General features: G+C 39.3%; 1 pseudogene across 1 annotated transcript; it reads right to left on the reverse strand.

Annotated features, from left to right (window-relative positions):
• Window positions 1-303: 303 nt before the first annotated feature.
• Window positions 304-2,218, reverse strand: LOC143603949 (aquaporin PIP2-7-like; annotated as a pseudogene). The gene is made up of 4 exons (XR_013148184.1): window positions 1,940-2,218; window positions 1,175-1,453; window positions 957-1,100; window positions 304-617 (listed from the first exon to the last, which is right to left on the reverse strand). The product of XR_013148184.1 is annotated as an aquaporin PIP2-7-like (transcript).
• Between the last annotated feature and the right edge of the window lie 20,879 nt (window positions 2,219-23,097).

Genomic DNA, 23,097 nt, shown 5'->3' on the forward strand with positions numbered 1-23,097 from the left:
CTACAACGTCATGTTAGGATTGTTTTAAGTTATTTTCAAGGACCATATAGAACTAGGTGTCATTGATAAATGATAAAGCCTTCAACATTATAAAACGAGTCAAAATCATATACGAATATTGTTTTAAAACATGGGAATTCAATGTCTTTTAAAAACACTACTAAATACTAATTATTATAATATCTTTTTTTTTCGTTGAGAAAAAACATAATAGAAAGACAATCAGATAAATACGATATTACGTTTTTTAACCTCGTTTTCTGGAATAAAAGCATTCAAATACAAAAAACAAAGCTAAACATATTAAGATAAACAACTCCTTCATTTCACTAATCAAGAATCAAGATCAGATAAATACACAACCAAATCTGAAATCTTAAACACAAATTAAATAAAAAGAAAGTTCAAGCAACATTCCATTAATTCACAAACACAATAAATAAAGTGGAAAAATGAAGAAATAATCATGGAGAAAAGACACATATGCCCCTCCTTTTTTAGTTTGTAGGGTTGCTCCTGAATGAACCCAAGGCCTTGATGGCTGCAGCCCTCAGTATATATTGATGGTACGCTGCTGCTGCCAAAGCTCCCACAAATGGTCCAACCCAAAAGATCCACTGCACCCACACCACCCCATTTATTATTATTGTACATCTTTTAATGCAATGTGTACAATTATTTATTTAAATAATGTGCAACCCTATCTGTTGTACAATGTACAACAATGCTTTCATGAGACAGTTTACAGCATAGCATCATCATTGAACAGTGTACTTTACTTTTGCATAGCGTACAACTCTTTATGCATAATGTACAAGTTCACAAGTAAGAGGTCTATGCTATGCATACTGAGGTGTACTCTATGCATAAAGGATGCAAGTGAAAACTGTATATTATATAAAAACGATATCTAACAAGCTACTAATAAAGTCAAAATAATTAATCGTTGTGATTACTTCCCAAACTTTTTCGTCATTGAAAATTACCGCAGCACCAAAGCTTCAAGCAGGGTTAATACCGGTTCCAGTAATCGGAATGGTGGCCAAATGCACCATGAACACGGCAAACTCAATTGGTAGTGGGGCCAAAACCGACAAGTACTCATATTAACGCACAGTGTACAACTATAACAAACAAGGAATTAAACGAATTAAAATTGCATAGGAACACATACAGGAACGTGAGAGTCACGTGCGCTTCTCTTGGGGTCGGTAGCAGAGAAGACGGTGTAGACGAGTACAAATGTGCCAATAATCTCGGCTCCGAGTGCAGTATCCTTGTTGTACCCGAGTGCAACCGAGTTTGTTATAATAGGACTTCATGAAGGCCTTCACTAAACCCACGCCACTTATTGCACCAAGACATTGTGCAACCATGTAGCCGACTGCCCTTATTAAAGACACCTTTCTTGCCAAGAATAGCCCGAATGTAACCGCCGGGTTAATGTGACCACCTATTTATGATACCACATCATCAAGGCAATATTTGTTTAAGAAAAAACCACCAGAAATAAGTATTTGACGGGTGTTGGTTAGAGAAGTGAATTAAGACACAACTCGAACCTATTTTTTATTTTGTTATTTAAAATGTTTAATGTTTTATGTAATACATTAAACTGGTTGGATATCTAGTATCATAATTTAAAAATAAAATTAAATTGGTAACATAAATTTGTATTTTTGAAGTATATATTAATACTTGAAAAATATATGGAAAGTAAATAAAAAGTTGGGGTCTTCAGGTTATCCCGCAAATATGTATAACACGAGTTTTTGGTTGGGTTCATGTCAAATTTTCAGGTTTGTTTCGGTGGTTTAACATCCCTAGTTTTGGTTAAAAAAATAAACATTTAACCAGTCAAATATTATTTAGCACCGTGTACGTTTCCTTCACATTTTCATGCTTGAAATTAAAAAAAAAAGTGAGAAATGAAACTTACCAGAGATACCGGCAGTGCAGTAAACAAGGATGGAAAATCATGCCACCAAAGGCCCAGGCGATGCCGAGAATACCAACGCCACCACAAGGGTCAGTTTCTTTCTTGTAGCCACAGTGACGTAAAGGAAGAGCAGTGTGGCTACGAACTCGGCTATCAGGGCTCTGTAAAACGACCAGAGCTTCAGCTCACCCAAGTCAAGTAGCGGAGCCGGCGGTGGGTCCACATAGTCTCTCCTTGCTGTTTCTCCGACCTCACTTACTTCTTTAGACATCTCTCTCTCTCTCTCTCTCTCTCTCTCTCTCTCTCTCTCGCTCTCGCTACCGGAGTTTGTGTGTGTTTTGCAAAGGTGGTGGGTGTGTGTATGTCTCGTTTTAAAGAGGAGAGGAAATGAATAATAATGAGTGAGGTTTGGATAAGTGAAAGGGTGTTTTAGGGATTTTTTAAAATTTGGGATTGTTTGCATGCTAGTCCTTGTACTTTGTGTCTTGTGTTTTGTTAACAAGAATATGATAATATGTAAATGGAAGTTTATGTCTCGTCTCATGTGCCACACAAGACAATTAATTAAATTAAACTACTTCATTTTCTATTGACTTTCCTTTTGTAATATTTGTAGATGTTTCATTGTTATGATATATGAATGCCACACCATCTATATATGCTTAAGGGATTATTATGTTATTTCTTTCTTGTTTAAAGTCATAGTATAACATTTTATGTTACATGTAACGATGAAAGTCCTAATTTAAACCTAAGAATGGTCTGGTTATGGGCCTAACATGCCTTCAATCCAGTGGTGATGAAGGGACTTCTCATTCTTGTTTTCTTTCTATAACATTTATAGCCATTCATGTTATAAATATATGCATATCTTATACATGTATTGCACATTTGGTAGGTCATTCTTCATAGCCCATACAATATGATTTGATGGTCGAATGTTGGTTTCAAAATTATGGTCTATCACCCTTTATTAAATGGTTATGTATGTTCTATTCTGATTTCGGCTAAACACAAGATAATGCCAGATACGGTATAACTAACAAACAATACCCAATCTGAATTAGAGGTGTTCATCGGATCGGATAACGGATTATTTTGTTCGGATTTAAAATTTTTAGAACCCTAAATGGAAATCCGATCCGAATTAGGGCCTATCCAATCCGAATTGATATAGGATAAATTCGGATCGGATTCGGATAATCCAAAATAATATGAATAACTCAAAAATAAATCGTGTAACAAACATTCAAACAAACGTATAATTAAATAAAAATACAAAACTGAAAAATAAAAATAATGCATGCATAAAGAAAAGTCAAGCTTCAAACAAAAGTCGAAATAAATCCATGATCCATAACAATTCTAAAATTAAAATAGATACGTATACAACCAAACTTCAAAATAATTAAATCACATGTTATTTATTCGGATTATTTGGATATCCGAATAATCCATATTATCCGATTTTTTTAACTGCCTATCCGAATCCAATCTGAATCCGAGTTAGTTATTCGGGTATTCGGATTGATCGATCCAAATAAGAATTCGGATAAGATTATTTGGGTTTTGGTTTTGGTTTTGGCTTCGGTTTTTTTCGGATTTCATGAGCACCCCTAATTAGAATTATGTGATAGTAATCATGTGTTACAATTTTTTTGAATGACGTTAGTCCGACTGACAAATCTTTGGCATATACCTATAAGGCGGCTATAAGAATCGAACATGAGACCTCCTTAGATGAAAACCTTATGAAAAACCCCCTGACCACCCTAGCTGTCACACCCGGCCCTAAACGGCGGAAACAGCCGGGCGTGCGCGCGTGGGGATTGATAATCAAGCACGTGTCATTGCAAACATTCAAATAAATTTCCCAATTCTCATGAAATGTCTAGTACAAAATACATTACATTGTTTAGAAGAACATATAAAAACATCCAAATATGAAAAATGTTGAAGATTTCCGCGCCATATCCCCTTACACGGCGGGAACAACCACGCGTGTGGAAGGGATAGAACTAAAATCTTCCAAAAAACCATTTTTATAGCTGTTCTGCGTGAAGTGCTCTACATGTGACCCCTTGCGCTACTTAATTACCACCTGAAAGACACGTAAAAATATTTGAATCAGTATAAACTGAGTGAGTTCACAAGTTTCGGTGACTTGATAAATCGTATTGCATCATATTCTTGATAAAACCATATTGAAACATAGTTCTGATAACATCATTAAAACATATTCTTGATAATACCATCCCACGGGTTACGTGCGGACATCGATGAAAACTATGTGCTCGTCCATGCAAAGTGGCGTGGCCACTACGAGCGGATTTAATAATACCGTCCCGCGGGTTACGCGCGGACATCGTTGTTCGGAAAACTAGGCGCTCGTCCATGCAAAGTGGCGCGACCACTACGAGCGGGTTTAACAACCAGTAGTACTACCCCATGACCATACTAGGCGCTCGTCCATGCAAAGAGGTGCGACCCCTACGAGCGGGTTGATCAAACCAGTAGTCCCTACCCTTAGAGTTCCATTGTTTCGTGATCACTTTCTCGCTCTTGCGCACTCACATTGATAACCAAGATAAACACTATGAACAAATAATCGTTTGCATTGCTTGTAAATATACCATGATAAAACATAATTTAAACACGTGTCCCTCGCCCCGAAAACAGTTTAAAACATAGTGAAAATAGGGGCTGTGAGACTCACCTGTGATTCTTGTTAAGTGATGGTTTAGAGAGATTAAACGAGGTTCGGGTTTCTTGGTGTTAGCCTCGAAATTGGAAGTCTAGCGATGGAACTGGAAACGGATGCTTGGGAGATGGTTAGTGCAGAATTACAGGTTTAAGAGAGGAGTTTGGAGTGTGTTTCTTGTGGTTGTGATATTTTTATTCAAGAATTGATATTTATAGGCAAATTCAAGGGAACACAATCCCTTGATTTAGGGGATTGAGATCTTATCATATTGGGTGTAGTGATGACAAGGTATGGGGTTTATTATTATTTATTTAGGGATGGGGGCGATGGTCCTAGGGAGTGGTTATGAAGATTCTGATTGATTTGACAGTACATGCAGGACTGTGGTTGGTGAGAGTAGGTGCGGCTGACTGTTGACATTTCGTGTTACAGTACTGTTCCTGGTACTGTTGTCAGTGTGCTGTCAAAAGGTAAAAATCTCTGAAACACGCAACTGGTTCTTTCTGGGCGGGGGTAATCCCCTTTCATCTGAAGAATAGACTAAGTGTTTTGTGCGCGTAACCTTGCGCGAATAGCCTTCTGCGTGTAGGCCATTTCTTTGAACGTTGTGGGTCCGGCGGCTCCAGTTGGTCTTCGCGCAAGCGTCCTTGTAACGAATCCTGCGCGTATCACTGCGCAGGCGTCCTTATAAGGAATCCTGCGAGTCCATCTGGCTCTGCTGGAACCAGCGTTCTCAGAGTTTATTAACAGGGTGAACTTTTGGATTTAAGCGAAAAGGTGGTTGGTTTCTGTGCAGACGTTCATGCGTAAAGGGTTTAGTTTTAAGGTGTCCCGCAGGGATTCTTCCCGCAGGTGTCGCACATAACTCCTTTTTATTTGATGCGGGTAGGTGCGTAACCTTCTCGTAGTCAGGGACGTTGAGTTTCATTTGTAGATTCTCCATGAGGTCTTGGTATTTCAACATAGTGATCAGTTATGTTGAAGTCAATTCCATCTTGGAGCTTCAAACAAACTAGCTCTCATTGTTCCCGCCATGCGGGGAGGTTAGTTCCCTTTTTTCGCGCGCGCATAAGTGATTTGGGTCTTAATTAGGAAATTAAGATATTGTTTGAACATAGTTTTACTTATTGATCATTGAAGAGGTATGCAACCCATTAGACAGAAACGACATAAAATTAAGTTGTCATGAAAACACAACAAAAAAAACCTGTGCGCGTGGCGCATATAATATATGCCCGCGCTTCACAACATGGCGCGCATCGCATCCACGCATGGCGCATATAACATATGCCCGCGCTGATCATAACATGGCGCGCATAATATTCACAATCACCTAATAATTAGGTTGATTACTTGGTTTATGGGATTGGAAAATTACCGGGTGTCACACTAGCTAGCTCGTGATTCATGTTTCTTTACTAGTATGGACATAACATTATGTTGTAAACATGTTTTTGGTGTGGTCTTCGAATGATATATTTGTTAGAGGGGGTCAAGTGCAATATAATTATTATATAAGACAACTTTAGAAACATAATAAACGTAGTGGGAAAGTGGGCCCACGAGTACAGCGAAGAACATGTGAAGAGATAACCAATGGTGCTTTGGGGTGGGGGGCCTAAGACTATCCACTATCACAACCCAAACCAACCCAATCTTTCTCTTTCACCTATACAACCCAACCCAATTTAATATTTCATTCACTATCACAACCCAACCTAAACCAATATTTTATTAAAAAAATATGCTTCATTTTTTATCAAATTTATATCAAAATGTTCAATATTTTTTTATAAATAAAACCATACTGTTACATTTTTTTAAAAAATGTTAAAAATTGTAATTTTTATGAAAAAACTAAGTTAGATGTAAAAGTTTGGTTGCAAACTTGGGTTGCTAGAACAACCTAGGTTGCAACCGGTTGTGGACAAAAATGAATTTACAATTATTTAATTAAAATGTTTTTTTATCATTTTGTGTCATCTTGCAACCGGTTGTGAGAAATAATCACCATAGTGGATAGTCTAATCACCTGTGAGCACTTATTTGACAGCCAATCATACGGTCACAGTGTTCCCACGGCTAAATGCAAGACTATGACCTATCCTTTTGGCCCTTGTAGTTTTCCGTTTTTAATATGTCATATCAGGTCCTTCAACTTTTGTTTTATGTCAAAATGGACCCTTTACTTTTTCTGGAACTTGGTGGCACATGTGACTCACCTGGCCAATGGGAAGTTTGGTAGGACCCAAAGAACTATTTAAAAATTTACCTCTATGCTTTAAAACTTGCTTTTATGTTAAACTTGGCATAAAAATTTAAAAAAACAATAAAGTTGTTTCAAATTGCAATATAATATGTTGCATTAAGACTCTTTTATTAAGAAAAACAGTCATATAAAACCAAAAGCAATAACTAAACTTAAAGACAATAACTAAACTTAAAGACAATAACTAAACCAAAAGCAATAACTAACTTAAAGACAATAACTAAACCAAAAGCAATAACTAACTTTGCCAAAAGATGAGTTTTGATATGTTGTCTTGTGTTTTTGTTACCTTTTCACATATGAATTAAAGTTACCTTATGTATTTACTATATAATATAGTACAAGTTTACAATACTTTTATGAGAAAATTAAATATAATAAAATAAGAGAATTAGATTTTATTAATCTTAACTTTGATTTATTTGCTGATAATAATTTATATATATATTATATTTATACCTTGATCAATGATAATCCTAGCTTTCATTTTTGTTATCAATAGCAATCCCGTTAGCATAATCATCATATAGCAAATGTATTCTTGTTATACTTCAAATATCGGCTCTAAAGGCATGAAGCCGATGAGGGGCTTGTTCGGTGTTATTTAAGTTTAGAGGGTTACAAAATTATGTGTAGCTCTTCAATCTAATCAAACCTCTTCTTAATTCTTATCAATTAGGTTTAGTTGGTTCTTAGAAAATGTAAGATACAAAAGCAGTTTGGATGTTGACTTGTGGATACATGCAAATTTTGTTAAGTGTCTTCAAGAGTTCAAGTTGTATCATTACATGTGTTCACAGTTTCAAGCTTTAAGTTTTAGGTCAAGAGGATGTAATGTTTATGGATTTATGGGGTAGTATCAAGCCAAGAGGCTGCATGTTATAGTTATTATTTTCAAAAGAATAATATTGTAATGAGTTAACTGTGATTTTCGTTCATGTGGTTTGTCCAAATACGCAATTTTAGTCCAATAGTTTCAAATTGGCGATTTTAATCGTTGTGGTTTCATTTAATTTGCAATTATACCTAAATTCATTAATCCCGTTAATTACGGTCGTTAAACTCATCATCATTCCTTTCATGCGAGTGGCAGTTTTGTCTTTTTTCCCGCAAATACACCCAGCTCCTCACATGAATAGCTGTGAATTAGGATTGAGGTTTATTTGGGGAGAAAAACAACAAAAATGCCCCTCACGTGAGGGGCACACTGATAGGTTTAACGACCAAACTTAACGTGATTAGTGAATTTGGGTTTAATCGTAAGTGAAATGAAACCATATGGACGAAAATCACAAATTTAAAACTACTGTACTAAAATCACAGACTTTTGCAGCGTGTTTTTGGTCAGACAATTCTGTTACAAACCAGTCTGACTGAGATTTTTGCAGCGAAGATTCCGGCCCGTGCTTCTAGGACTTTTGCAGACACTTTGTGGCACGGACCGTGCTTCTAGGAGCACGCCCCCGTGTTTTGAGACACTGAATTTTTTTTAGAACATATATACAAGGCCTAGTTAATCTAGGGTCTTGGCCAGACCCTTCTCTTTGCATGTTTATTGAGTTGGTTGGAGGAATATTACCTCCGAAACATCTTCAAATGGCCCATCGATGTATGGTTTTAATCGATGTCCATTAACTTTGAACTTGTGGCCCTCAGAATTTGAGATCTCGACTGTCTCATAGTCAAAAACTGATTCAACTATGTATGGACCTGTCCAGCGAAATTTCAATACTCAAGTCTTACATACAACATGTTAAACTTAAAGTATTTAAACAAAATTTCGGTTTTGGTTCGGTTCTTAACTCGGGATGAAACCAAAAATGGTAACCACATACCCAAATATCATTGAACTATTAAAATGAATTAAAAACTAAAATAATTAAGAACTAAACAATATTAACAAGCTTAAACAAAATTACAACATAAATTAAAGTGTTTAACAAGGATTGCAATAATCATCCATGTAGCCTTGCCTTATAAGCATTTCATCTCAACCGACCACGACCGGAGAAGTGAAAGCCGAAGGAAAACAAGGGGTATATATTATATATATGTTGTAATATAAATCTTTAATCATAAGGAGTTAGTTAGAATCAAAGAATGGTTCTTGTTTGACTTTTATAAGTCAAACAAGAAATAACTTGAAAGTTGAAGCTTAGAACTTTGTTTGAGAGAGTTTGATGTGAAAGAGTAGGTTCAAATGAGTGGTGTGGCTTGGTTTTATGAAGGATAATGTGTAAGGGTTATCCATAAGGTTGCTTTAGAGATTTCCAAGCATTTTGATTGGTTTAGAGGATCAAACATGTGATAAATAACAACAAAAACGTAACCGGTTGCTGCAGAGCTCCTTAGCGCGGTGCTAAGGGCTCTGCCCTTACCACTTAGCGCCGCGCTAAGTGTCGCGGAGGGAAAATCTGATTTTTAACTTTGGCAGTTTTAGTCCCTGAAGTTCGTTTTGAGTGTTTTAGGGGCATTTTAAGGGTTGTAAAATATTTTTGAGATCCGACAACCATAAAACAAATATATAACATAAAATTCATCATTTTTATATTATTGAAAGGTTCAGGATACACAAACGGGTCGGTTTTCATAATAGAAACAAATACAATGGCAAATATGAATCGAATCGGAAAATGACGAATGTCACACATATAAATAAAAAAACATAAAAATAAAACATGTACAAATAAAAAACAAAAAAAATAGAACTAATATTCGGCGTCCTCGTTTTCGTATTTTGCCATTATCCTTGCTTTTTTTTCCTCCAAAAACGCCCGCGTGGCCGGGTCTAGATGCGAGAGATCCTTTGCGAGAAGATTGAATTCCTTCTCTAGTTGTCGCTCCGAGTTAGCCTTCTTTCTTTCTTTATGCATGGCTTTGTATTCCGCATGCATCGGTTTTATTTTTTCATGTATTATCTTGAGTTCATTTTTCGAGTGTTTTTTTTCCTCGCAAAACTCTTTAAGTGCAAGCTCCAAGTTGTCAAACCGCGCGCGCACATCGGAACTCATCGAGGATGTCGTTCTAGACGAAGATCCCCCACCTCTAGCCGCCGCCTTGGCCTTGTCTCTTCCTACCGGACGTGGCAACTCATCTGGTTCATCAAAAAGAAATCAGGATCAATCTCGTTTAAGTTAAATTGAGAACGAGCATCCGACCCGGCTTGAGACGGTGATTGATTGGCCTAAGTGGACTTTGTTTTTGACCGTTTGGACGCTCGCGGCGGTGAAGATGTCGGGACCGGATGCCATTTTGGAGATCTCGTGCATTTCCTCAAAATTTCCAACATGCCGAACTCGTGACCATTAAGGCCCTTGGATTGTTTCAAACAAGCATCAAGGAGGTCAACATCGTCCGTGCTGCTTCCTTTGTTGTTTGTAAGGCGATTGTGAATTTTGGAGAAGTTGTTCATTTTTAAAACCATTGTCTTCCATTTGTTGGAGACGGAATCATCCCCGCGGTAGCAACCTCGACTCATTATCTTAAAGAACTTATTTCTGCCCAAGATGTCGTGTTGCGTTTACCGTCACCTACGATACATATAAAAGCTTTAGTATTAGTAAACAAAAAAAACATGAAATATATATAAATAATTTGATGATTTACCTTCAATTGAGTCTTCGGATGAGTCGATCCACGCTTGCGCCAACGCCGCTTCCTCATCGTCTTCCCAGTTTTTCCTTTCAGCCTTTTTGGTAGTTTTTTGATCGGCATCAACCTTCTTTTTATGGCTTCGTTTGCGATGAACTTGCGCTTCGTCTACTTGGGTTTCGGGAACTTGGGTTTCAGGTATTGGGGTTTGGGGTGTTTGGGTTTAGGTTGGCGGATGCATAAACGACTTTTGTAACACCCCGTAACCGCAGCGGAAACGTACACGGGATGCAACAGACACATCTGATATCAACAACATTGTTTATAAAGAAAACACCACTACATTAATTTAAACGTATTACATTGTTCTGAGTTTCATAACCATCTAAGCGTTATCACATAAGTGTTACCGATAGTACATTAACATTTTTAATGCAAAATATAGTTCTCTAAGCTTCCACAAAATAGCACACAGCATCGAACATATAGCACTTATTCCAGTTTGGGGGTACCTAGAAAGCATGTAAAGAAAACGGGTCAACTACGAATAGTTGGTGAGTTTCACTAATTTAAATAAACCATAACAAATCATTATAATAATCATAAATAAGCGATGTAATTATGCTGAGCCCACAAGTGAGAACTCTGTTAATCCCAAAACATATCGATTAACCTCCGGGAACTCTGTTACCCCATAATGCTTCCAATAACCTCTGGGAACTCTGTTACCCCAGAAACACATTTAATAACCTCTGGGAACTCTGTTACCCCAGAAACACATTTAATAACCTCTGGGAACTCGGTTACCCCATAACACATTTAATAACCTCTGGGAACTCGGTTACCCCAGAACACTGTTTCGGGCCTTACACTGTTAGCAACTCAGACAATTACCATCTTAATTCATTACCGTACGATCCCCGTACAATAAACATTATATAAATACGTTCATTTCCATGCGATCAGCATGTACTTAAACACTTTGATAAAAACATGCTTTCCGCCCCGGGAAAATATTTAAAACAGTTCAGTAAAAGGGGCTCGTGAAAACTCACCTTCTCGTGAGCAAAGACGTACTACGGTGCACGGCTACTGGTACAGATCTGTAATACGATCCCCAAATCGTTACTGCACAATTTCTATCAATATAACTTAAATTCGTGTTAACCGGTACGTTCGGGGACACTGTTAACCCAATACCGTACACGATCCGGGGACCATGTTAACCCCGATACTCTTCTCAGGCCTTAGATTGTGATATCACTTAGAGTTCTTTAGTCAAAACTACCGATAGTTTGTTTTCTCGTTTTGCATACCCAGCACGGTTATTCGTCTTTATGTTTTCAAAAAAATGAGTTTGACCACATACGTCCCGAAAATAGTCATTATTGATATTTTCATTAAAGTGGTGAAATTAGAGCTCGGTTAGACACCCCGTTTGGCCGCGGGGCCCGTTTCCGCCTTTAATACACCGGAAACGGTTAAGTCAGGTAAAATTACCCAAATCATCCGAATTATTTTCGGATGATTTATTTTTACTTGATTAACTTAGTTTCATAAAAATCATCCATTTTTAAGGTTTTCAAACACCAGTCAGCTCGTTTAGGCGAACCTTGCCGGTTTACTCGTTTTAAGCTTTAAAAGTTTGTTTTTAAGTTCCATTTAGCACAAATAAATATCCGTTTAGTCTCGGACCTTGAAATTTTGTACAAACCATATTTTGACAGTAAGGAATTTTATAAAATTTTTCCAGAATTAATTTTTATATCTAAAATTTATTTAACCATTTTTAAACGTCATTTAAACACCAAATATGTCGAAAATACCAAACGACCTTCGAAAAATCCCAAATTTTTCTGGGATGAACCCTGTCACCCACATAGTTCCCTGTAATTTTTCCAAAACCAAAAACTCATTTTTCATGCCATTTTTACCAAAACCGAGCTAGAAATCCCTAGAACTCGTTTTACCGAAAAGCCTACTTAGACTTCTCCAATAAACCCGAAATTTTGTGTGTGACTTTTATATGTTATAAAAAGCTTGTCTTAAATTTTCCAGAATTTTTCATGATGTTTAGCTATTTCTCACCATTTTTGGCCAAAACCGAGCATTAAATTCACCAAATATTCATTCTTTATCCGAAAATTACCAAAAATTCACAGATCTCATATTTTCATGTGTAGATCATCTCTGTGAAATTTCGTGACCCAACTCTAGGTCTATCATAATCTGTCCAAATTATCTAAATCATACGAAAACCGAACTAACTTGTGTTTTCTAGCGTTAGATCGCAAAGATCTTGGTTTCTAGCCTTTGCTAGCCACTAGATACAACACCTACAAGCACAACAACACCACACCAAGCAAGTTATACCCACAATCAAGCCATTTCTTTCATGGTTTCGATTAAAACATCAAAACAAAGATTTTGACCGTAAAAATTCCTTTTTGACTCTTTTAACTCCTTTCTTGGACCAAGATCCCTTGTATAACTTGTATACATCACTTGATCATGCTAGAATCGGTTTCATCTCGGGTTTTCACCCATTTTTCATTTGAAACCTCATTTTCTCAAGATTATAGAATCAAAACTAAGAATCAACCATTAAAACCATGTTTTTACCTTATGATTCTTGTTAAAAATCAATGATTTGGATGAAGGTTGAAGTGTGTTGAGAGGGTTTTGGAGTTGGAGAGTTAGAAAAAAGAAAAATGAAATGTGTAAGTGTGTGCATAGGACTGATCGGTCCAAGTTAGGGTGTGGGGTGGGACCCACATCTTCATTCTCGGCCACAAACTTGGATTGTGTAATCCGGATAATGTTGTGGATAATCTGGTTCAGTTCGTTTTTCGGTTAAACGCTTAATTCGGTTTAAAACGAGGCCAAAACGGTCGTTTTTCGGCTTAAAAATGAAATTTATATAAAACTGATTTAAAAACTTTAAAAACTTAAACCATGACATTTAATGACTTAACACATCGTATTGTCGGTAATTGTGCATCTTTTTCGGCTTGATCGATCGTCTCTTGCTTGGTTTGATGTTAAAGGTTTCGTTTATCGTACCGACGTACTAATAAATCGAAATCCTTTTTCTGTGCTATAATTCACTTATCCCGAAGCTTTAATACTTCGTAAACATCACTAAACATTATATATTTCGTCTACAATGTAATTCACGATTCGTTCGGGTTTCAATAACCGTTCATCGATTAATCGTAATTCCGATACGACTAGTTGTACATTTGAGTATAATTCGTACTGAGAATCTTATATACTCGTATAATCACATTATAATTCATATATTCAATATTAAATAACACGTAAATAGTATATCCCGGCTAGGGTATACCTGAATTTGCCGGAATTGTTACATTCTCCCCCCGTTACAAAAATTTCGTCCTCGAAATTTTACGCATCAACTATTTCCTTTTGCGGAAATAGGTGGGGGTATTTCTTCCGAAATTCGTCCTTTCGTTCCCATGTATATTCTGGGCCTCGTTGCGAGTTCCATCTAACTTTGACCAACGAGATCTTATTGTGTCTAAGTTGTTTGATTTTCCCGTTTACTATTTCTATGGGCTCCTCAACAATGTTGAGCTTATCATTTATTTGGACACCCTCTAAAGGTAACACCGATGTCTCATCCGACAGACACCTTTTCAAGTTCGACACGTGAAACACGTTGTGAACTGCACTCAGTTCATCAGGCAGTTCTAATCGGTATGCTACAGGACCGATTTTTGCAATATTGTCGAATGGTCCAATGTATCTAGGGGCTAACTTCCCCGCCTTTCCAAATCTGACTACTCCTTTCCAAGGTGATACTTTCAAATACACTTTATCACCTTTCTCAAATGATAATGGTTTTCTACGAGTATCGGCATAACTCTTCTGCCGATCCCGTGCGGCCTTCAGATTGTTCATAATTTCAAGGATTTTGCTGGTCGTTTCCTGGACCAGATCTGATCTAATAACCTGTGTGTCGCCCACTTCAGTCCAGCAGAGTGGTGATCGACATTTCCGACCATACAATGCTTCGTAAGGCGCTGCCTTTATACTGCTATGATAACTGTTATTATAGGAAAATTCAACGAGTGGGAGATGTTGATCCCAATTTCCTTTAAAATCCAGTACGCATGCACGAAGCAAATCCTCCAGGGTTTGGATGGTCCTCTCAGACTGACCGTCGGTCTGAGGGTGGTAAGCTGTGCTTAGATCAATACGCGTTCCCAGCGCTTCTTGGACAGCTTGCCAAAGTTTGGAGGTGAAATGGCTATCCCGATCGGAGATGATCGAGATGGGTATCCCATGACGAGACACAATTTCATTTATATAAATCTGCGCAAGTCTCTCGGTGTTATAATTATTTCTAATCGGAATAAAATGTGCCGATTTGGTTAATCGATCCACGACTACCCAAATTGCATCATGTCCTCGGGACGTCTTGGGGAGATGTGTCACAAAATCCATCGTGATCTGCTCCCACTTCCATTCAGGAATTTCCGGTTGTTGTAACATTCCTGAAGGTTTCTGGTGCTCCGCCTTAACCCTCGCACACGTCGTACACTTGCCGACGTATGTGGCTATATCCTTTTTCATACACGGCCACCAGTAGAACTCCTTCACATCCTTGTACATCTTATCCGAACCCGGATGTATGGAATATTTCGACTTATGCGCTTCGTTCATGATCAATTCACGAAGGTCATGGAGGGTCGGGATCCAAATCCGATTTTTGAAGTAGAGAATTTCGTCCTTGCGCTGTTCGAAATTCTTCTCGTTACCGAAAAGTCCCTCTTTTTCCAAGTGTTCCTCTTCCAACGCCTCGCGTTGAGCGACTCGAATCAAATCCGAAAGGTTCGACTGGACTATCATCCCCAGCGCTCGCACTCGCAATGGCTTAACCCGATCCTTCCTACTCAAGGTATCGGCTACGACGTTAGCCTTGCCGGGGTGATAACGGATGTCACAGTCATAGTCGCTTAATAATTCGACCCATCTTCGTTGTCTCATATTCAGTTCTTTCTGATCGAATATGTGTTGCAAACTTTTATGATCGGTGAAGATGGTGCACTTTGTACCGTAGACATAATGTCTCCAGATTTTAAGTGCGAAGATAACTGCTCCCAGTTCTAAGTCATGAGTAGTGTAATTTTTCTCGTGTACTTTTAACTGTCGGGAAGCATAGGCTATGACTTTATTATTCTGCATCAACACACATCCCAATCCTCTACGGGATGCGTCACAATACACGACAAAACCATCGTCTCCGTCGGGGAGACTTAAGATCGGCGCTTGGCACAATCTTTGTTTTAGCGTTTGAAACGCCGTTTCCTGTTCTTCTCCCCAATCATACTTTCGATCCTTTTGAGTCAGGAGGGTTAAAGGTTGGGCGATGCTGGAAAAGTTCTCTATAAATCGACGATAGTATCCAGCTAAGCCTAAGAATTGGCGGATTTCCTTTGGCGATTTAGGCGCTTGCCAATTCTTAACTGCTTCAACCTTACTTGGGTCAACGTGTATTCCTTGATGGTTTATAACGTGACCAAGGAATTGCACTTCTTGTAACCAGAAGTTACACTTGGAGAATTTTGCATACAACTTCTCCTGATTAAGAAGCTCTAAAATTAATCTTAAGTGTTGCTCGTGCTCTTCTTTACTCTTCGAGTATATCAAAATGTCGTCAATAAACACGATGACGAATTTATCGAGGTAGGGTTTACAGACTCGATTCATGAGATCCATGAATACTGCTGGCGCATTTGTTAGCCCGAAGGGCATAACTAAGAACTCGTAATGGCCGTAGCGAGTCCGGAATGCGGTTTTTGGGATATCCTCCTCCTGAATTCTAACCTGATGGTATCCCGATCTAAGATCTATTTTTGAGAAGTAGCTCGCACCTTGTAGTTGGTCGAACAGATCATCGATTCGGGGGAGAGGATACCTATTTTTGATTGTCAACTTGTTCAACTCCCTGTAATCAATGCACATTCTAAGGCTCCCGTCCTTCTTTTTCACGAATAGTACCGGTGCACCCCACGGGGAATAACTAGGACGTATAAATCCTTTATCCAAAAATTCTTGCAACTGGTTGGATAACTCTTGCATCTCGGATGGTGCAAGTCGGTAGGGCGCCTTAGCAACAGGGCCAGCTTGAGGTAATAAGTCGATTCTGAATTCGACCTGTCGGGTTGGCGGTAATCCAGGAAGTTCCTCTGGGAAAACTTGTGGAAATTCGCGTACCACGGGAATATCGTCCACCCGTTTTTCCTCAGAATCAGTGGCCGTCAGGCTCGCTAGATACGCCACACATCCCTGACGTATATATTTTAACACCTTGAGGTGGGATATAAATGGTATCATGGTGCCGGATTTTTCTCCTTGCACTAATATCTCCTCGTAATCCGACACCCGGATCTTGACGATTTTCTTTTCACAGTTTATTTCTACTTTGTTACGTGCTAACCAATCCATTCCCACTATTACGTCAAAACTACCCAATTCTACCGGTAACAAGTCAATCGGAAAGGATTGTTCGTTCAGAATAAAAGGGCAATTCCGAACTATCTGATTAACTATCATGGTTTTACCGTTAGCGACTTCTACAGTGTAAGGTTCTATGGTTTCACCAATAGGAAGGTTTGCTATCGACAGGAATCTAACGGAGACAAAACTTCTATCGGCGCCTGTATCAAATAATACAGAAGCGTAATGATCAGAGACGAGGAATGTACCTGTCACTACGCTGGGGTCCTGGCGTGCCTCGTTCGGCCCTATCACGAATGCTCGGCCTCGCGCCGGATTGGACGACGATGCCTGACCCGAGGGTTGCCTCCCGTTTCCTCCCTGGTTCAGTTTCGGACAGTGTCTTTTGAAGTGACCCGTGCTGCCGCATTCATAGCAAGCACGGCTGGTGGTCACCATTTGGTTTCCTTGCGGGTTCTGCTGTCGGGCTGGTTGGGTCTTAAATGGCTGCGCACGGATAGGTTGCGGTTGACGGTTCAGGTTGTTCAGATTTGTCTTACAATTGGGTGCGTAGTGTCCAATCCTGCCACACCGGTGGCACACCACCTCTTTGCACACGCCACCATGGTGGTAACCACATTTCCCACACTTAGGAAACGTTCCCTTCTGCGGTTCTTGCCTTCCGCCCGAACTAGTCATGGCGTAGTTCTGGGCAGTGGGTCTAGCACGTTTACCTTGCTGCTTTTCCTGGGTCCTATGGTCATGTGAACTCCGCTTCCCCCCAGCGGACTCTCCTGCCACCTTCAGTGACCCGCTTCTTACGAAATCATACGTGACGATACCAGCTTGCGTCACCGCACCCTCATACGTCTGGTGTCCCCTAGAATTGACTATACTCCTTACAACTGGAGTTAGCCCCCAAATATAACGCTCCACCCTCTTTGACTCTGGGGTGACCAACCATGGTACCAATCGCGACAACTCATTAAACCGGTTCGTATAACCCAAATGGTCTGCCCCCTGCATTTCCAGGTTCCACAATTCATTTTCTAATTTTTGCAATTCGTTTTTCGGGCAGAAATGTTCCAGTACAAGAGCCTTGAGCTCCGTCCAGGTCATGCGGTTTGTCGCCGCCTGGCCCCGGGTCTGCACTATCGTGTTCCACCATGTCAAGGCATGGTCCGTGAATGTGCAGGCAGCATACTTAACAACACAATCCTCAGGGCAGTTGCTGATATTCACCACGGATTCTATTTTCTCGATCCATTTAACTAATCCATTTGGTCCTTCAGACCCGCTAAACTCTAGAGGTTTGCACAACATAAAGTCCTTGATCGAACATCCCCTGGATGCACGAATCGGTTCAGTACGGTTCGTCTCTACCGTAGGTATAGGGCCATTACTGTCTGTAACGACCACCCTAGGCGGTGCGTCATTACTCGGAATTGTGTTATCATTCTGCGGAGGATCAGTATTTCGTTCCCCGTCATTATTTGTGGTCGTTTGATTGCTCGGAGGGGTTGGATTGGTCGAATTGTTAATACTGGCGGCGATGCGCGATACTATATCCGGTATCGCCGCCTCTAACTGTTGAGCAATCAAACGACTCACGTCCACTTCCGACAATTGGGCTGAACGTTTTGGTGCCATTCTACACAACATCAAGAAAATATATATAATCAATACAAGTTCCAATCATAAAACACAACAAACATTCCATTCATTAATAAACGTTAGTACATATTACACAAACATCCGTTCATATTACTTTCCTGTCACTATTACATTAGTTATGTTTTCATACGTAGGGCCTATGTCGGCATCATCTCGACATAACCCGCAACGGGTCAGTGCTTGAATGATACCCAAAAGTGTCTATAATGATATGCCCCAAAAGAGACCCTCCTAAGGGCCAGTGGTTGTATTATAACTACCCAAGATTCACTCTATGTTAGCATCACCACTAACTGCTTACACCGAGTATCAAAAAGCGGTCCCTGACTACCACCACCCTAACATGATCTAAACACGGTGGTATACCAACCACACCAACACCGCCGCCATCCCCACAATCACTGCCATTAAACCCCGGATCCGTGTTTCCATCCGGTCAATCAACCCCAGGGAGTAGGCATCCTCCCTCCTCAGCTGCGCGATCGCATGCTGGCTGTCCAGTATGCAATCCACCAAGAGGTTCCTCCTCTGAATACCCACCGTCAAGGCGGTGGTGTGCTCATTCATCCGCTCGGTGAGCACCCGGAGCCACGCCGCCTCGGTGGAGGGACGCTCATCCCTCACTGGACTGGGGGTACCCCACACAGGTGGCGGCACAGGCCCGGGCTGGGGGCGGGAGGACTCGCCTCTGTGGTAAGTGGATCTGGGTGGGGTAGAGGTAGGTGAAACATACGGGACACTGATCCGCGCCGTGAGGTGGGGAACGGGTCTGGGAGGGGTGAGGGTGACCTGAGGTGCGGGTGGGGTGGGAGACCTGGTAACCCTAGCAGGGGAGGACAAGCTAGCACTCCTAAGGCTAGTCTCAGAAGGCTCAGTGCTGGAAGCTAAGCGTACACTCCTAGAGTCCCCGGAACTGGCCTCCTCCGGGTCCTCCTCTACAGATAAACTTCGTGATCTTGACATGTTTACCTGTACACAAGTTAGCAACCATATAGTCCTTTCCATAGTGTAAATCATAATCAAATTAATATACACTTACTTATACAACTTGACCACATAACAATATTATCACATATTTGCACGTATGTTGCCAATTTTACCTATTAAAGTCCCCCGTGACTTTCCCTGAATTCCCTCGTGCAGACAAGTCTGTTATTATGTTCCGGACCATAATAACCCACTTGTCCATCCAAGTTCATCCCGATCTCGTCACAATAAATTATTAGTTGATATTCAGATCCTATAATACTTGAGCTACTGGTTATATTTTAGGTATCTTTTAAAGACATCCTAATTCTTTATAACCTGGCTCTGATACCAAGTTCTGTAACACCCCGTAACCGCAGCGGAAACGTACACGGGATGCAACAGACACATCTGATATCAACAACATTGTTTATAAAGAAAACACCACTACATTAATTTAAACGTATTACATTGTTCTGAGTTTCATAACCATCTAAGCGTTATCACATAAGTGTTACCGATAGTACATTAACATTTTTAATGCAAAATATAGTTCTCTAAGCTTCCACAAAATAGCACACAGCATCGAACATATAGCACTTATTCCAGTTTGGGTGTACCTAGAAAGCATGTAAAGAAAACGGGTCAACTACGAATAGTTGGTGAGTTTCACTAATTTAAATAAACCATAACAAATCATTATAATAATCATAAATAAGCGATGTAATTATGCTGAGCCCACAAGTGAGAACTCTGTTAATCCCAAAACATATCGATTAACCTCCGGGAACTCTGTTACCCCAGAATGCTTCCAATAACCTCTGGGAACTCTGTTACCCCAGAAACACATTTAATAACCTCTGGGAACTCTGTTACCCCAGAAACACATTTAATAACCTCTGGGAACTCGGTTACCCCAGAACACATTTAATAACCTCTGGGAACTCGGTTACCCCAGAACACTGTTTCGGGCCTTACACTGTTAGCAACTCAGACAATTACCATCTTAATTCATTATCGTACGATCCCCGTACAATAAACATTATATAAATACGTTCATTTCCATGCGATCAGCATGTACTTAAACACTTTGATAAAAACATGTTTTCCGCCCCGGGAAAATATTTAAAACAGTTCAGTAAAAGGGGCTCGTGAAAACTCACCTTCTCGTGAGCAAAGACGTACTACGGTGCACGGCTACTGGTACAGATCTGTAATACGATCCCCAAATCGTTACTGCACAATTTCTATCAATATAACTTAAATTCGTGTTAACCGGTACGTTCGGGGACACTGTTAACCCAGTACCGTACACGATCCGGGGACCATGTTAACCCCGATACTCTTCTCAGGCCTTAGATTGTGATATCACTTAGAGTTCTTTAGTCAAAACTACCGATAGTTTGTTTTCTCGTTTTGCGTGCCCAGCACGGTTATTCGTCTTTATGTTTTCAAAAAAATGAGTTTGACCACATACGTCCCGAAAATAGTCATTATTGATATTTTCATTAAAGTGGTGAAATTAGAGCTCGGTTAGACACCCCGTTTGGCCGCGGGGCCCGTTTCCGCCTTTAATACACCGGAAACGGTTAAGTCAGGTAAAATTACCCAAATCATCCGAATTATTTTCGGATGATTTATTTTTACTTGATTAACTTAGTTTCATAAAAATCATCCATTTTTAAGGTTTTCAAACACCAGTCAGCTCGTTTAGGCGAACCTTGCCGGTTTACTCGTTTTAAGCTTTAAAAGTTTGTTTTTAAGTTCCATTTAGCACAAATAAATATCCGTTTAGTCTCGGACCTTGAAATTTTGTACAAACCATATTTTGACAGTAAGGAATTTTATAAAATTTTTCCAGAATTAATTTTTATATCTAAAATTTATTTAACCATTTTTAAACGTCATTTAAACACCAAATATGTCGAAAATACCAAACGACCTTCGAAAAATCCCAAATTTTTCTGGGATGACCCCTGTCAACCACATAGCTCCCTGTAATTTTTCCAAAACCAAAAACTCATTTTTCATGCCATTTTTACCAAAACCGAGTTAGAAATCCCTAGAACTCGTTTTACCGAAAAGCCTACTTAGACTTCTCCAATGTACCTGAAATTTTGTGTGTAACTTTTATATGTTATAAAAAGCTTATCTTAAATTTTCCAGAATTTTTCATGATGTTTAGCTATTTCTCACCATTTTTGGCCAAAACCGAGCATTAAATTCACCAAATATTCATCCTTTATCCGAAAATTACCAAAAATTCACAGATCTCATATTTTCATGTGTAGATCATCTCTGTGAAATTTCGTGACCCAACTCTAGGTCTATCACAATCTGTCCAAATTATCTAAATCATACGAAAACCGAACTAACTTGTGTTTTCTAGCGTTAGATCGCAAAGATCTTGGTTTCTAGCCTTTGCTAGCCACTAGATACAACACCTACAAGCACAACAACACCACACCAAGCAAGTTATACCCACAATCAAGCCATTTCTTTCATGGTTTCGATTAAAACATCAAAACAAAGATTTTGACCGTAAAAATTCCTTTTTGACTCTTTTAACTCCTTTCTTGGACCAAGATCCCTTGTATAACTTGTATACATCACTTGATCATGCTAGAATCGGTTTCATCTCGGGTTTTCACCCATTTTTCATTTGAAACCTCATTTTCTCAAGATTATAGAATCAAAACTAAGAATCAACCATTAAAACCATGTTTTTACCTTATGATTCTTGTTAAAAATCAATGATTTGGATGAAGGTTGAAGTGTGTTGAGAGGGTTTTGGAGTTGGAGAGTTAGAAAAAAGAAAAATGAAATGTGTAAGTGTGTGCATAGGACTGATCGGTCCAAGTTAGGGTGTGGGGTGGGACCCACATCTTCATTCTCGGCCACAAACTTGGATTGTGTAATCCGGATAATGTTGTGGATAATCTGGTTCAGTTCGTTTTTCGGTTAAACGCTTAATTCGGTTTAAAACGAGGCCAAAACGGTCGTTTTTCGGCTTAAAAATGAAATTTATATAAAACTGATTTAAAAACTTTAAAAACTTAAACCATGACATTTAATGACTTAACACATCGTATTGTCGGTAATTGTGCATCTTTTTCGGCTTGATCGATCGTCTCTTGCTTGGTTTGATGTTAAAGGTTTCGTTTATCGTACCGACGTACTAATAAATCGAAAGCCTTTTTCTGTGCTATAATTCACTTATCCCGAAGCTTTAATACTTCGTAAACATCACTAAACATTATATATTTCGTCTACAATGTAATTCACGATTCGTTCGGGTTTCAATAACCGTTCATCGATTAATCGTAATTCCGATACGACTAGTTGTACATTTGAGTATAATTCGTACTGAGAATCTTATATACTCGTATAATCACATTATAATTCATATATTCAATATTAAATAACACGTAAATAGTATATCCCGGCTAGGGTATACCTGAATTTGCCGGAATTGTTACAACTTTAGCA

The sequence above is a fragment of the Bidens hawaiensis genome, unplaced genomic scaffold, assembly GCF_021521415.1.
Source record: "Bidens hawaiensis isolate Kalapana, Puna unplaced genomic scaffold, B.hawaiensis_p1.1 tig00063442_1, whole genome shotgun sequence".
Classification (NCBI taxonomy): Eukaryota; Viridiplantae; Streptophyta; class Magnoliopsida; order Asterales; family Asteraceae; genus Bidens; species Bidens hawaiensis.